The following is a 13,454-nucleotide window of genomic DNA, read 5'->3' as shown; positions in this document are numbered from 1 at the left end:
TATCTTAGTAATTGAGAAAGAGTGCCTGAAAGCGTTAAGTAAGAGACTAGGGACACCCGTTTCAGATAACTGGATGCTCATAGAAACCACTTGTTCTGTGTTCCGTTGTGAGCAGAGCAGACATGCTCGTGAAGTGACGGGAGTGTTATTCTGTAGGATTAACAATAATTGTTTATGTGTGACGTCTTATCTCTCGGTATACGGCATATGGTAAGAGTAATTTCGTGAATGCGACGGAAGTAAAGGAGCGGAAATGTGTTACAGGCGCTGCTGCTATTTCGCTTTAATTATATTTAATTATATATTTTAAAATTTTTGTCTGCTAATCAAATTATTCAGTAGTCGATGTGGCTGCTCCGGCAGCGAATTTTAGCTGCGCGGTGGGTGCGGGAAATAGGTGTGATTCGCGTCAAGAAATGTTGAAAACTGTCTATCCGTATATTTTTCACACTCGGCATTATTTTAAGAATTTTCCCTTTAAATTTCGTGTATGAGTTTCGTATTATAAGTGTATTTGCAACATGAGTACACTGGAATTTTCTAGTTACCGAGGTTAGATGTTACACATCTCTGGCGAGTACTAAAAGATTCGCCCACTTTTTTTTTAATTTTTAAGTTTTCTTAACAACAAAAGGTTATTGAGATCGTGTTCAAAGTAAGCAAACTCACTCGCCGTAAATTTGCGAAGATCTCTGTAAAACTTGTGACCAGTTTTATTCGTAATTTGAAGTTGAAAATTTTTAACTTTGAATAAGACACGTAAAACATATCGATTTCAGTTAATTTCAAGAAGTAAACTAGTAGCAAATCCTGAAGCCAAATAATGAAATGCAAAACACGTGGATAAAATTGATAGACAAGGAAATCGTGGCTTTACTCACAAGTGCCTACAACTTACTCTAATCTGTACAGAGATCAGCGTGTTCCTCAATATAAAATTTTCACTATTAAATGGTTTTTTTTAATAGCTATTTGTTTAACTATACAAAACATACTTTTATGTGACCAATCAATAGTTTCATTTACTTTTGAGCCTTCTATAAATTTATTAATTTTATATCAGCATGTTTTGCGTGCAACAAACGTGTTTCCCGTTTTTTTTTTTACGATTAATACTTCTTGAGTACATAAAAGCCTGTTACTTAACTTTGAAAAATAAATTCAAATCCGAGAAGAAGAAAAAAGTGAGAGGTGTGAATTGTCGCTGGTTTACGACGTAACAAAACGATCTTCGCTCGAGAGAGAGCGAGAGAAACGCCCTTTTGTGAAGTAATCTGCATTTAAGTCCGTATTCTTTTTTCTTTTTTTTCACGCCGTCATCCTTGCACGGCACTTCTAATCTAATATATAATCAAGTCAATTACGGTGGCCCATTCTTCGTTTATTTGGCGCGGCAATCTTGTTCGCTCCTAATGTCTCGTCCCGTCCGTCGGGCCTCCTTTTATTGCCTTCGCCTTCCGGATAAGTTTTTAAAGCGTGAAGAATGTTCGATTCCTCCTCGCGCCTTTTCACGTTGACCTTCAGGCCGTCCCCCGCTGGCGTTGTAATCGGTAATAGGCCGCGGCAAATGAGAACCACTGTTCGCCTCGCGAGGCCCGGGACGGGGTCTGCAGACCGGCATGCCGGACGAGCGGGCGTCAGTGCAGTTCTGGGAAGTCATAGTAATTCCTCAGTGATAGTGATTTGAGGAGGAAACGTTTCATGCTCCGTTATGCCATAACCCAGATTTTAACACCTTTTTTCTTTCCAGAGGGGGGTTTAGTGCATAGTATTTTCACACTGTAAAATGGCGTATGCAAGGTTTTGTTTGAACTAGTACTGCTGTATTAGTTGAAGGCTAGATTATCTTTATTTCTTTCATAAAAAATGAATAAAAAGTAATTTTTTTAATTTGTTGGGAGAAATTTGTAATTTTGGTAGTGGAAAGTATTGGAAAAGTCGGGAAAATTTTTCTATTTTTTTGTGTGCACACCCTGTATTAACGGGAGTACTCAACATGTGCACGTGAAAAGGTGTGGCATCTTGCGTTTCTGTCGCTGCGGCTAAAACTTCCGCAGTTTTATTTTTATTTATTTTATTTTTTTGCAGACAACTCTTCGGACAGGTTTTCTTAAAAGAAAAAAAATGCAGGTCTCTCAAGAATGTATCAAGTAAATTTATCAAAATCGAACATGTAAACAAATGATGGGGAAGAATGCACTGTCCAACCGCTTAGTGTGACATCGGCGTAACCCGCTGGAATGCAGGAAACACTGTGCTGGAATGAAAACCGAATGCCGCATCTAGCTGTGCCTCGGGCCTAGCAGGACCCCGCGCCTAGCAGAGCCCCACGCCTAACAGAGCCCCGCGCCTAACAGAGCCCCGCGCCTAACAGAGCCCCGCGCCTAGCAGGTCCGAGCGAACTAACAACACCTGCAGCGCAGTAACGTATGCCGGATTACAGACTATGCCGAACCGTAGAATGTCGGATTAAAATCTTTCACTGTGGTATGTCAAGTAGTATCCATACCAAGTTAAACATCCTAGATGTTGTGACGTGCTACTGCGGGTTATCACCAGAGTCCGCGGTGGGACGCGGGAAAGTCGCCCCTATGACAATTCCTACCGAGCTGCCTTCTGTTGTGCTGGCTGTCTGGGCAGGATGCGCGCGCAGACTGACATACCTCTCCCTCCGTCTTCACGTCGCATGTGTTGTGTTGCAACCGTACAACAAATAATTACTTTTAGGTTTTGTAGTGTGAATTCCATATAGCTCTCACTGAAACTGTTTACAATTGCTTGAAGAGTGATTTTTATGTTAGTTACAGTTGCATTGGTAGCAGACACATACAATTTGCATAACTGATCCAGGCGGGATATGTGAATGTAAGAACTGATAACTAGCTTATCTTAAAAATATATGTGTTTATTATCTACAATGTTCTGTTTTCAAATCAGTTGGAGAAATTTTTTGGGTTTCCATAAATTGATTTTGTTTTTGTATTCTTGAATACATACATAATTATAACTATTTATAAAATGCGTCTTGTAAAGTAGTGAATATCTCACGCCGGATTAATTTATCCACTATGTGAACGCTGTATAAATTCACTGGAGTTATATACGTTGCAGATTCAAATTAAAAATTTTACGTTATTAATATTTTCCTCAACACCGGAGGATCAGTAAAATCTAAGTGATGTTTCGGTTGTCAAATGATTTTTTTCCCTTGGAATTTTAGCACTAAGCCCCAATTAAGTATGTTTTTTTTTCTTTACTAAAATGTTCAAAGTAGTAACAAGAGAATATGATAATGCTAGCTAAAGTACCCGGCGTTGCCCGGGCTAGACACATCATAACATAAGGAACACCAGGTCGCTACCGAGTTTTAAGGACATATACTTAAAGAACGGAAAGTTTTGATTTTAAAGTCCTATTTATTGTAAAATCTCGGTGCATCGAGGCTACGCATCAACAAAACCGGGACGCCAATCTTCAGCTTAATTTTGTAAGAAGGCAGGTAACCCCTAGGCAAGACGTACGAAGCACCAAACGATATAGCGTTACAAATTCAAGGCAATAAATCTATTGACGAAGTTGTAAACTAAACTGGTATTAGTGCTTTAGTTTGCTAGCAGCCGCGAGCTTCACTAAGCGGATGGATTTGGCCAAGGAGTAGGATTAGGAAGTGGCCAAACCTGACTATATGGCCGTGTGGCGGACATAGAGAAATGATATAAAATCACTGTTTGTGTGTCTATGACCCACCTCCTATGATTTTATATTATAAAACTGAATTTATACCTTTTTCACTCCCTGAGGGATGTAATTTCATAATTATATGTCGTCTCTGTCACTCCGACCCATAAATAAATATACAAAAAAAATCATGTATATCCTTGCTCCGTTGCTGCGTGAAAGAAGGGATTAAGAGCGTGATTAAACTAAAAACGGTCACATTTGCACGAACAAGTTCCCACCTGCTCATACACACTTCACAGCACGGGTTTCGTTTCACCTGCCGGCTGCCCCTGGGTGCCATTGTCAACTGTTTACATCCCACAAAAAGGCAGCTAAGAGTTGAAATTCGGCGTGGAATCCAGAGTAATCTGTTTTGGTTGAAAAAAAAAATAGGCTGAGAAATGGTGAGCTTAAAGAAACAAAAGGACGTGGGATAGCTGTCACGACGAGTACAATTGCCAGGTGTCATCATAGATCTTGGCTTGGAACAGGTAGGGCCGTGGTAAGCAAGGAGGGGGGAGAGAATAGGCTGACAGTAATAACTAGGATGAATAAACTACTTATAATGAACTCTTTTTGAATTAACTTTCGTAAATAAATAGGCCTGGTTTTTTTTGTGGTGTAGTAGGGAGGGTTGGAAAAAGCGAAAGGGCAACGTTTTCTTTCCCAAATCATATTTTACTTTGGGGGGGGGGGGGATTTTGTACAAAACTTTTGGTTGGAAATGTTAATTAAAACTATTGGTTACATTTATTAAAATTTAAATTTAAAATGAAAACATAGAACATTGTGGATTCATATCTTTGAGTTTTTAGTTTTGTAGATGTTTCTGTTGGAAGGTGGTGTGTCACCCTAAAAACCTTGGCCAGTGGTAATTGTGCGACACAGTGAACTATGTCCAAGAGTGAGGCTGTATTTTCATAGAAACTTAGCGGTGGAAAGGCCTGTAATCAGAGCTGTCTGGGGTCCAAGACACCCCACATTTTCCATAATTGAGGAAAATTGTAAAATTTCGTATAATAATGACTATAAAACAATTGACAACATAATTGTTGATATATTTACGAATTTATGACTGTCAGAGTACTGATTATGAAGTATGTCCATAAAATAATAGAATAATTCAAACATTTTTAGAAATACGCATGAGCGAGCAATACTTTGTTTTTTTCTCCCTTGCAGCACCACCTACGCAAAATGGTGTCTCCTGAGCATAAAGTGTTTTGTGTACAGCAATTTGCTAAGAGTGAATCTGTAATTTCAGTTAAACGTACGGTTCGTTTAAAGTTAAATTGTGATCCCTCATGTGGCAAAAACATCCGCCGATGGTCGCGATGTCAGAGCTCTTTTCCGTTGGCCTCCACGTTCACCTGACATGACGCCATGCAATTTTTTTTCCTTCGGGGCTTTATAAAAGATCGTGTCTACGTTCCGACGCTACCTGATGATTTGCCATAGTTGAGCCACATAATTGAAGAGGCTTCCATTACTCCTGACTTGTTAACTAAAGTGTGGGGAGAATTGGACTTTAGGTTGGATGTGTGCCGTATAACTAAAGGTGCACGTATTGAAAATTTGTTAGTTTTCCTTCAATGTGGTGTATGGTTTGCTGTAAATAGTCAAAATAAAACTGTTATGTACCATTACCTGGGACATTATTTTATGGACACACTGTATTTAAATCTCCTAAATACAAAAGTTGTCAATATAATTTTACAATCGGTTAAAGTAGGTGTAGCTGTCATTGAAGAAGACCTCCCGAAATAAAGACACCCCTCCCCAGAAAGTATCCCGACGACGGCACTGCAGTCAACAAGTGGCGCAAGCCGCGGCATTCACACGGGAGCTGCCTGTTCCTGCGGGGAATCGATGCCACGCTCTCCCAACTGCAGAGAGGTCTTACGAGCGAAGTGAAGATGTCGAGTACCAGCCCCTACTCTAGAGTGTTTGTGGCCTATCCTATAGAGGTTGGTAATGCATTATCTCAGGCCTCCGCCTTTGCCACGGCAGCAGTCTACCGCGACAATAACCTTGCATCTCGCTGCCAGCACTGATTCACTACTGAGTCGTCACCCAGAACGATGCTGACTCCAAGGTGGAGCGAAACGTCGTTTAAGAGTGAAGTCCAACACCGCCACTCTGCCCCGTCATGATGTTTTTTTTTTCTGAGCCAAATATCTTGTGCTAAAATACAACAAACTAGGTCATATATATATATTTTTTTTTTAGTGTTTTCACTAACAGTTTTGTTGGTAACCAGTCAATATAAAATTATTTTTTGTTACCACAAACTAAGATTTGAATGAATGGGTTTTTGAAAAAAAAATTGTGGCAACTTTACATTTTGAAGTAGCTTGGCTTCTGGGCTGTAGCCGCGTCCTTGGCGTATAATTCACCTACGTTTCGGTCTACATTGCAGTCGCCATCATCAGGAAGCAGTTACCTAGCTAGTAACTCAGTAGGTAACTGCTCCCTGATGATGGCGACTGCAATGTCGACCGAAACGTCGGTGAATTATTCGCCAAGGACGCGGCTACAACCCAGAAGCCAAGCTACTTCAGACAATGGCCATGAAAGCCTGCGAACATTATTAACTTTACATTTTTTTTAAAAATACATAACATGCAAGTGTGTTATGGTAGCAGACTACATTGACTATGCAAAGGCGTTTATTCCATATTATGTCGTGGGGTCATTAGCGAAAAATAGTTGGTAATCCAGTGTCTTGTAACCCTGGTATGGGGAAGAAGACAGAAAGTACTTACTGACCATATACCTTGTGATTACTTGTGTACACAGAAATCGTTCTCTTCGCCTTGGCCATTACGAAACACCAGATATCACAAAGTGACGAACTCGCCAACATTTTCTAACAATCACAAAAATGTGTAGGCGCGCACACTCGTCTCATTCACGTTCAGTGGTAACAGCGAACCAATCATAATTGTTCTTCGCACATCCTCCGAGTCACGTCGGGCTGTCGCACGCCTCCTCCCAATTGGCCAGCTGAAGTAAAAGCCACTTGTAATAGTTTGGAAATGTTGTTGTAGAGGAGAGGAGGGGTTATTGGCTCTGCCGAAGCTCGTATGATTTACGAGCCCCGTCTCGATTTACTCGCGGAAGCGCGGCCTCCATGCTTTTCCCTAAACGCGTTCATTAATCATTTTCGCGCCTTGATGAGAAAATTTAGGCTTCGAAAATAATGGAACTTTAATGGATTTTTTCGTTCTATTGTTTCCTATTCGTCTGTTTTTTTTTTTGTTACTTTGGCAAACGCGAGGAAACTATTTTGCTTTGAATGCTTCTCTCCCAGCCTCGAGATCAGATTCTAAAATACAGATTTTAATTCCGTTATAGTCAGTGTGCAGATGTTGAACTAACTATATTTTTATTTCAACTTCGGGTTTCACTTTGCCTTTGGTCCAAATAAGTACATTTGTGTGATATTTGCACGCGGCCAGTGCGAGGCATACTGCGCTGAAGTGGCATCGACCAACTTTTCTTTTGGTTCGTTACGCGAGAAATTCTAGTGGTTCCGCCTTGTATACAATTTAAAACGAACAAATACAAACAAAATTGGAAGTGAAAAGCAACATTTTCGTATTTTTTTTGTTTGAATGGTAATAAACATTTAAAAAAAATCTAGATTACAAACTCTTGCCTAACTTCACTTTCAAGAGCACGCTATTATTTTTAAAATAAATCTGCTAGCAAAGAAACATAAGGAAATGTTTTAAAAAAATGCACTGCCTGTCGGGTTGTATAAGGATTGCGCAATTTCAGTTTAAATTACTTAACCTACGGAGCGTATTTCGTCCGTCTTATGATGAATTACGACTTATAATATATAATCCCACTGCAACCGTCGTTTTGCGTAGCCATTTCTGTTGGTGTGACGGTAAGTCATATTCTCCGTTATATAGGTCTAAGTATGTGGCTATATATATATATATATATATATATATATATATATATATAAATTATGTTTGTCCCGTATGCGTTCCTTTACCAATCATTCTATTGCGATGAAACGTTAGTGAGTTGTTATGCGTATGCCTGCGAAGGTTTATGAACTAGTACAACAATTTTACGATAGGTGGAGCGTGAATCGTTTCAACAAATGTATGTATTTAATATAGTTTAGCGGCAGTTCTTGTGTTTTTGGTGTACGAGTGCGCACGCAGGACAGAATTGAATTCTTACAGTACCGACCACCCTAATGTTTTTGAATGTAACTTTAAAGGGATGTACAAAATGGCCAGTTAAAAAATTTAAAATGTTAGCTCAATCAATCGTTTATAAAATAAAACTAACAATGTATCAAAATATTATGAAGTATATTATTTGAAAACAAAATCAAAAATGTCATAATATATCAAAGTTAAAAATGTGTCGTCCAGTATCGACCAGTTCCTCTTTTAGATGATTAAAAATCTTTATTTCCTAATAATAATAGTACCATGGTAATTTTAATGTAGTAATTCGTAATTACAGATATTATAAAAGCAATGGCAAACATAACTATGTTAATTAATAAAACTAATGTTATTATATTACAAAATTAGATATTAACTACATCCTAGTTTTGACATTTCTGTTTGCTGTCCATTTAATTATGTTTACAAACGTCACATGTGAAATGAACAATATTTTCTTGGTCCGTACATTCAACATGTGCCCAACCTTGACATTTGATGCACTGCACCCAGTCTTCTTCAAACGATTCTTGACAAATTATGCACTCTGTGATCTCTTTTGTTGACATAGGAACACTACGAACCTCATCAAAGTCCAATTTCTTAACATGCTTCTTATATGGATTGTCCCCTATTTTCTTTTTACTTTCTTTAGGAACACCTGATTTTCGTGCTTTCTTATCTTTTTCATTTCTTCGTAGCTCTCTTTCAGCCTTTCTCTTCTCTGCGTTCATTCTTTTTTCTTCGGCAAGTTTCCTTTTTTCCTCAAGCTGCTCTTTGTACGGTGTTGATGTAAGAATCTCAGATTGCTGTGATCGTTGTTTTCTCCTTTTCACCTTAATTCGGGAAGAATTGTTTGCTGGAGAGATATCTGTAAGAATTTTCTTGAAATCAGATGAAACTGAAGAAACTGGAAGAGATGGGCCGACGAAAGAGTTTGAAACAAGAGCAGATGAAGGTCCTGGCTGTGGTTCATGGTGGATAGAAGTGACAGCTGGTAAAGTTCCCTGTCTTGAAATGTTCATATGTGTTGAAGTTCCTGGTTCCAGTAGAGTGAGATTAGTTGAAGTGAGAGCTGATAAAGTTCCGTGCTCTAGAATGTTCGTTTGGGTCGAATTTCCTTGTTCCAGAAGAGAAAGAACTGATGAAGGTTCCTCTTCTGACAGGTTGTTGTCTGTTGAAGTCCTTGTTTCTAGTACAGTGAGATGAGTTGAAGTGACAGCTAATGCAGGTCCTTCTTCTGATAAGTCGGTTGGACTAAGAGGTGATGTAATTATACAGTCAAGAACATTTGACATCTCACAGGGTGTAGATGTTACAGATTGACGAGCCTCTAAAGTTACTGCTCCAGATTCACAATCACTTGCTTCTGGCTGTCGAAAGTGCTCAGATGGTATGAAATCCAATTCTGTGAAGGCACCCGGGTTAATAGGCCAGAGTCCAGTGCATGCAAAAGCTGATTGCGCCAAATCCATCCTACATATTGAAGTGTAGGCAGTGTTGACCAAACTAGCTACATCCTTCTGTGAGATCTTCAAAGGGCTATATTTTCTCATCCAAACACCACATGCTTGATTGTAGGCTGCTTTGAAAGGCCGCATTACTGCCCTGTCCAAGGGTTGCATTTTATGTGTGGTATGAGGCGGAAGGCTTATCATGTGAACATTGTGTTTTTTTGCAAACAGAATAACATTAAGATCCTTGTGGCTGCTGTGCCCATCAAGTATGAGAAGAACTGGTTCTTCTTTAGTAGGATGAGTTCTTTCAACAAACAGCTCCAACCACTTCAAGAATGATTTGGCAGATATCCAACCACTTTCTTCAGCAGCGAATACACTTCCAGAAGGGGCATCCTTTTTTAGAATTGCATCTACTCGCTGTTTGTTAGGAAAGACAAAAAGAGGAGGTACAAAAATGTCACCTGCAGCGTTTATGCACAGTAGCACAGTCACATTTTTCCCCCTCTCCCCCGATGTGATTTTGCTCACTTGCTTTTTACCTTTTTGTGCGATCACCTTGACATCATTGTCATGAACAATCGAAACGCCAGTTTCGTCACAGTTGTGAATCCTGCTGGGAGAGAAACTGTGCTTGTCAAGTAGCTCTGAGTATTTTTTGAAGAAACGTTCAACTTGATGTTTGTTGAAACCTAACGCTCTCTGCATGCTTGTGGATTCAGGTGTTCGTAGAGAAAGCTCAGGATGGCGTGCCATAAAGTCGTAATAAAACTGTTTACCAGCACTTTTTTGTTGTTTGTTAAACTGGTGAGGTATCTTAAGATGCTCAGCCAAATCAAATGCCAATTTCATAAATTCTGTCCTACTTAGGGGCATGAATCTGTCATCCTGATCTTTCATATAAAAAACCAGTTGATTTTCTATTTCGTTACTAAAAGTTATTTGAAATCTTCCCATCTGAGGAGTTAACATTACAGTTTTCCCAGCTTGGATGTCTCTCAGTCGATCTCCTAGTGTTGTTTTTGGAACCGAAAATGCTATAGCCGCCTGACGTTGTGACATTCTGTTAGAACGAACTTCAGAAATAGCCATTTTCATATTATTCTCACTCCATTTTCCTTTTTTTCTCCTCTCACTTTCAGCCATTTCTTTTCTGAAAAGAGACAAAAAACGAAAATGATACTTTTTTGTTTATAACTTAATACAAATTACATTGATTGATTGGCTCAGTGGACAATTTTTGAGTGGTAAGCACTGGATGACAGGTGGTCGGTACTGTACGATGGTTAAGTGGTCGGTACTGTACGACGTACACTGGTAGCAGTAGTGTCGACCACGCATTGTTTATTCATCACATCGTTAAAATCATTACATGCATTTTGACGTAATTGCATGTAGATTAAATATATGTAAACAAGAAATCAAAAACTCACCCAAAAAAGGAGAAACAGCGTAATCAAAATAACTTTCAACACTGAAAACAACAACAAGCACATTCAAGGTCCCGTAGCTCTCACAACTCTGAACGGACAAAGGTGTCGCCAAAGAATATAAGGAATGAAGATAAAACACTTCGCTGAATGCCTGTAAAGTGCTGCTATCTAGCGCCACAAGCGAGAACTAACGATGGTCGGTACTGTAAGACGGTCGGTACTGTAAGACTTTCCCCTATATAGACTATTTCTACATCTCTGTATAAAGTATAAAGGTAGAACTTGTTAATTTCACATAACAAGATGGATGAACAAAATTAATGTAGCATATTTATAATTTCACTTCACTAAACAGCTTATTTCTCTATGAACCCTAAAATCAGCAATTTGTATTTATATCTTTGAAGGAAAAACTTCTTTGCTCAAGTAATGATATTTGTTTGACGAATAAGAATAGATTTTGTTCACAGTTCATATGTAATATTATATGACAAATATTTGTAAAACAATCTGGTATTGGTGGAAAACATTTAACAAAAATTATAGCTCGCTAATAAAAGTTTTGTTTGGAAGGAATAGAGAAAACGAAAGAGACTTGATATATGAACTTCGAACAGGAAAGACATGATTTTGATGACTGAAGTAATTGAATTTATAACTGTTGAAATATTTTGAATAATTATAAAGAAATGATATTAAACATGAATGATATTAAGAATTTGAAGAAAGATATTGAAATAAGGAAGATTTATTAATTATAAGAAGATTTGAGGACTACAAGGCGATACCAGGAAGAAGACGGCGAATATAAATTACGAAGACTGAAATCATATAGGCGTTTCCAGTACGAAGAAGGAAGACGAAGACGATCAACTATAGGAGTTCCCAGGACGAAGACCAACATCTAGAGGCGATTCCAGGACGAAGTTGGAAACTACGAAAGGCGTTTCCAGTACGAAGACTACTAGTCCATACTAGGCGTTCCCAGGACGAAGGTGCAAGACTGCGAATGGGCGTGCCAAGGACGAAGACGCAGCCGATTCATTGCTGAGTTCCTGGCTGAGAGAAGGCGAATCTAGTAAATCATAGTTCGTTACCGCGGAACTATAATCACAGGTTGGTTATATAATGATGCATGAATGTCACCACACTTACTAGATTGCAAACTGACACGCGGGAATAATTAAGATCACTTGAAATCCCTTACTAAATGTTTTACATACTACCAGATTGTTGAAGTTAGTAACAACTTGAGTTAAAAATTCACAAAACCTTAATATACTAGCTAATCCAAGATTTTGCGAACTTTTCCACGACATACCCAACTCTACCACTGAATTAGCCCGGACAATAATAAATATATTTTAATTAATGGTGTGTCTTACTAATTAATTCAAACAGAAGTAATTACAATGATTATTCATAATTTCAACTTCTTAGAAGTTGTGGCGCCCACAAATTAAAATAAATGATTCGTTCTTTTGTTATTATCATATAAATACACCAGAACGAGTCTAAGTACATTCCAGTCTTATCAAATTAAATCTCTTTATTCTACATAATAAGGAATTTGATAGGTAAGGCCCGTAAAAAAGAGATGTAGAAATAGTCTATATAGACACTCATATAAATATATATATGGGTATATAGAGGAGAGAGATATAGAGGAAGATGTAGATGTATAGGTATAGCGAGTTAAATAAAGGTAGAAAGATATAGAGATATACGTAGAGGGAAAGAGAATTAGAGAGATGCTTTGCATATGTGTTCTTACTTCAAACAAATTACAAAGAAATCGAATGAGGCATTGCAACGCATGCCGGGCATTAGCTAGTATGTAATATATAGCCTATATAAGTTGTGTTATCTTTATTTTAAATATCTTAGAAAAGCATTTTATTTAAAATAGACAGTTTATGTTCACAAGAAAATAAGCCTAAATGCACTTTGTAGAATTTTTTTTATTATTTTTACTTTCGGGGATAACTGTCCAAACCCATGGTCGTATTAACGATTCAGTGGCTCAGCATAAACACTTGTCGCTTTCTCATAAGTTTAAGTCTCTAGCGTTATACGTGCACTTCAGCGAAGCTATGCTGAGAAGGAAATTATGATGCCAGCCAGTGAAGGCGAATCTCTATAGCTTAATTATCAAGTATGTAAAGTTGGGTGATTAGAGTTCAACGGTAGAGTTTTTAGGTCCCACAAACACACAAAACTAGAAGCCCAGTGTTCACAAAGCTAAGAATGTTACTTTATGGCACAAACTATAAAATAGTGGAATACCTTCAAGCACAGTAGTCCGCCAGCACTCATATTTAACGTCCATAACATATGGAGTTTGTAATTCGCTTGAAGCTGGAGAAAAAGGGTGGTATTGGTTATGGTAAATAGAAATGTTCTCCTTGTGAAACGTGTCTGACTCGCGCCAAACGGCGTTTAGCAGGCAACATCCTGTGTCAGCGCTTGGCTGGATCTCCGGGGCCGTTAAGAAAACGACGCTGGCAGCAGCGGTCACAAACTGCGGCGGACTAATTGTTCCGTTTGTACATCCTGCCGCCGCCGCGGCACCTGGTGCGCGCAGTTCCGCGGCCTGCGCGCCAAAACGGGCTGTTTAACATTCCGTAATGGAGTGCGTGTCCTCATTA

This window comes from Bacillus rossius, chromosome 1 (assembly GCF_032445375.1).
Source record: "Bacillus rossius redtenbacheri isolate Brsri chromosome 1, Brsri_v3, whole genome shotgun sequence".
NCBI classification, from domain to species: Eukaryota; Metazoa; Arthropoda; class Insecta; order Phasmatodea; family Bacillidae; genus Bacillus; species Bacillus rossius.
Note: the sequence above shows the minus strand (reverse complement) of the source record.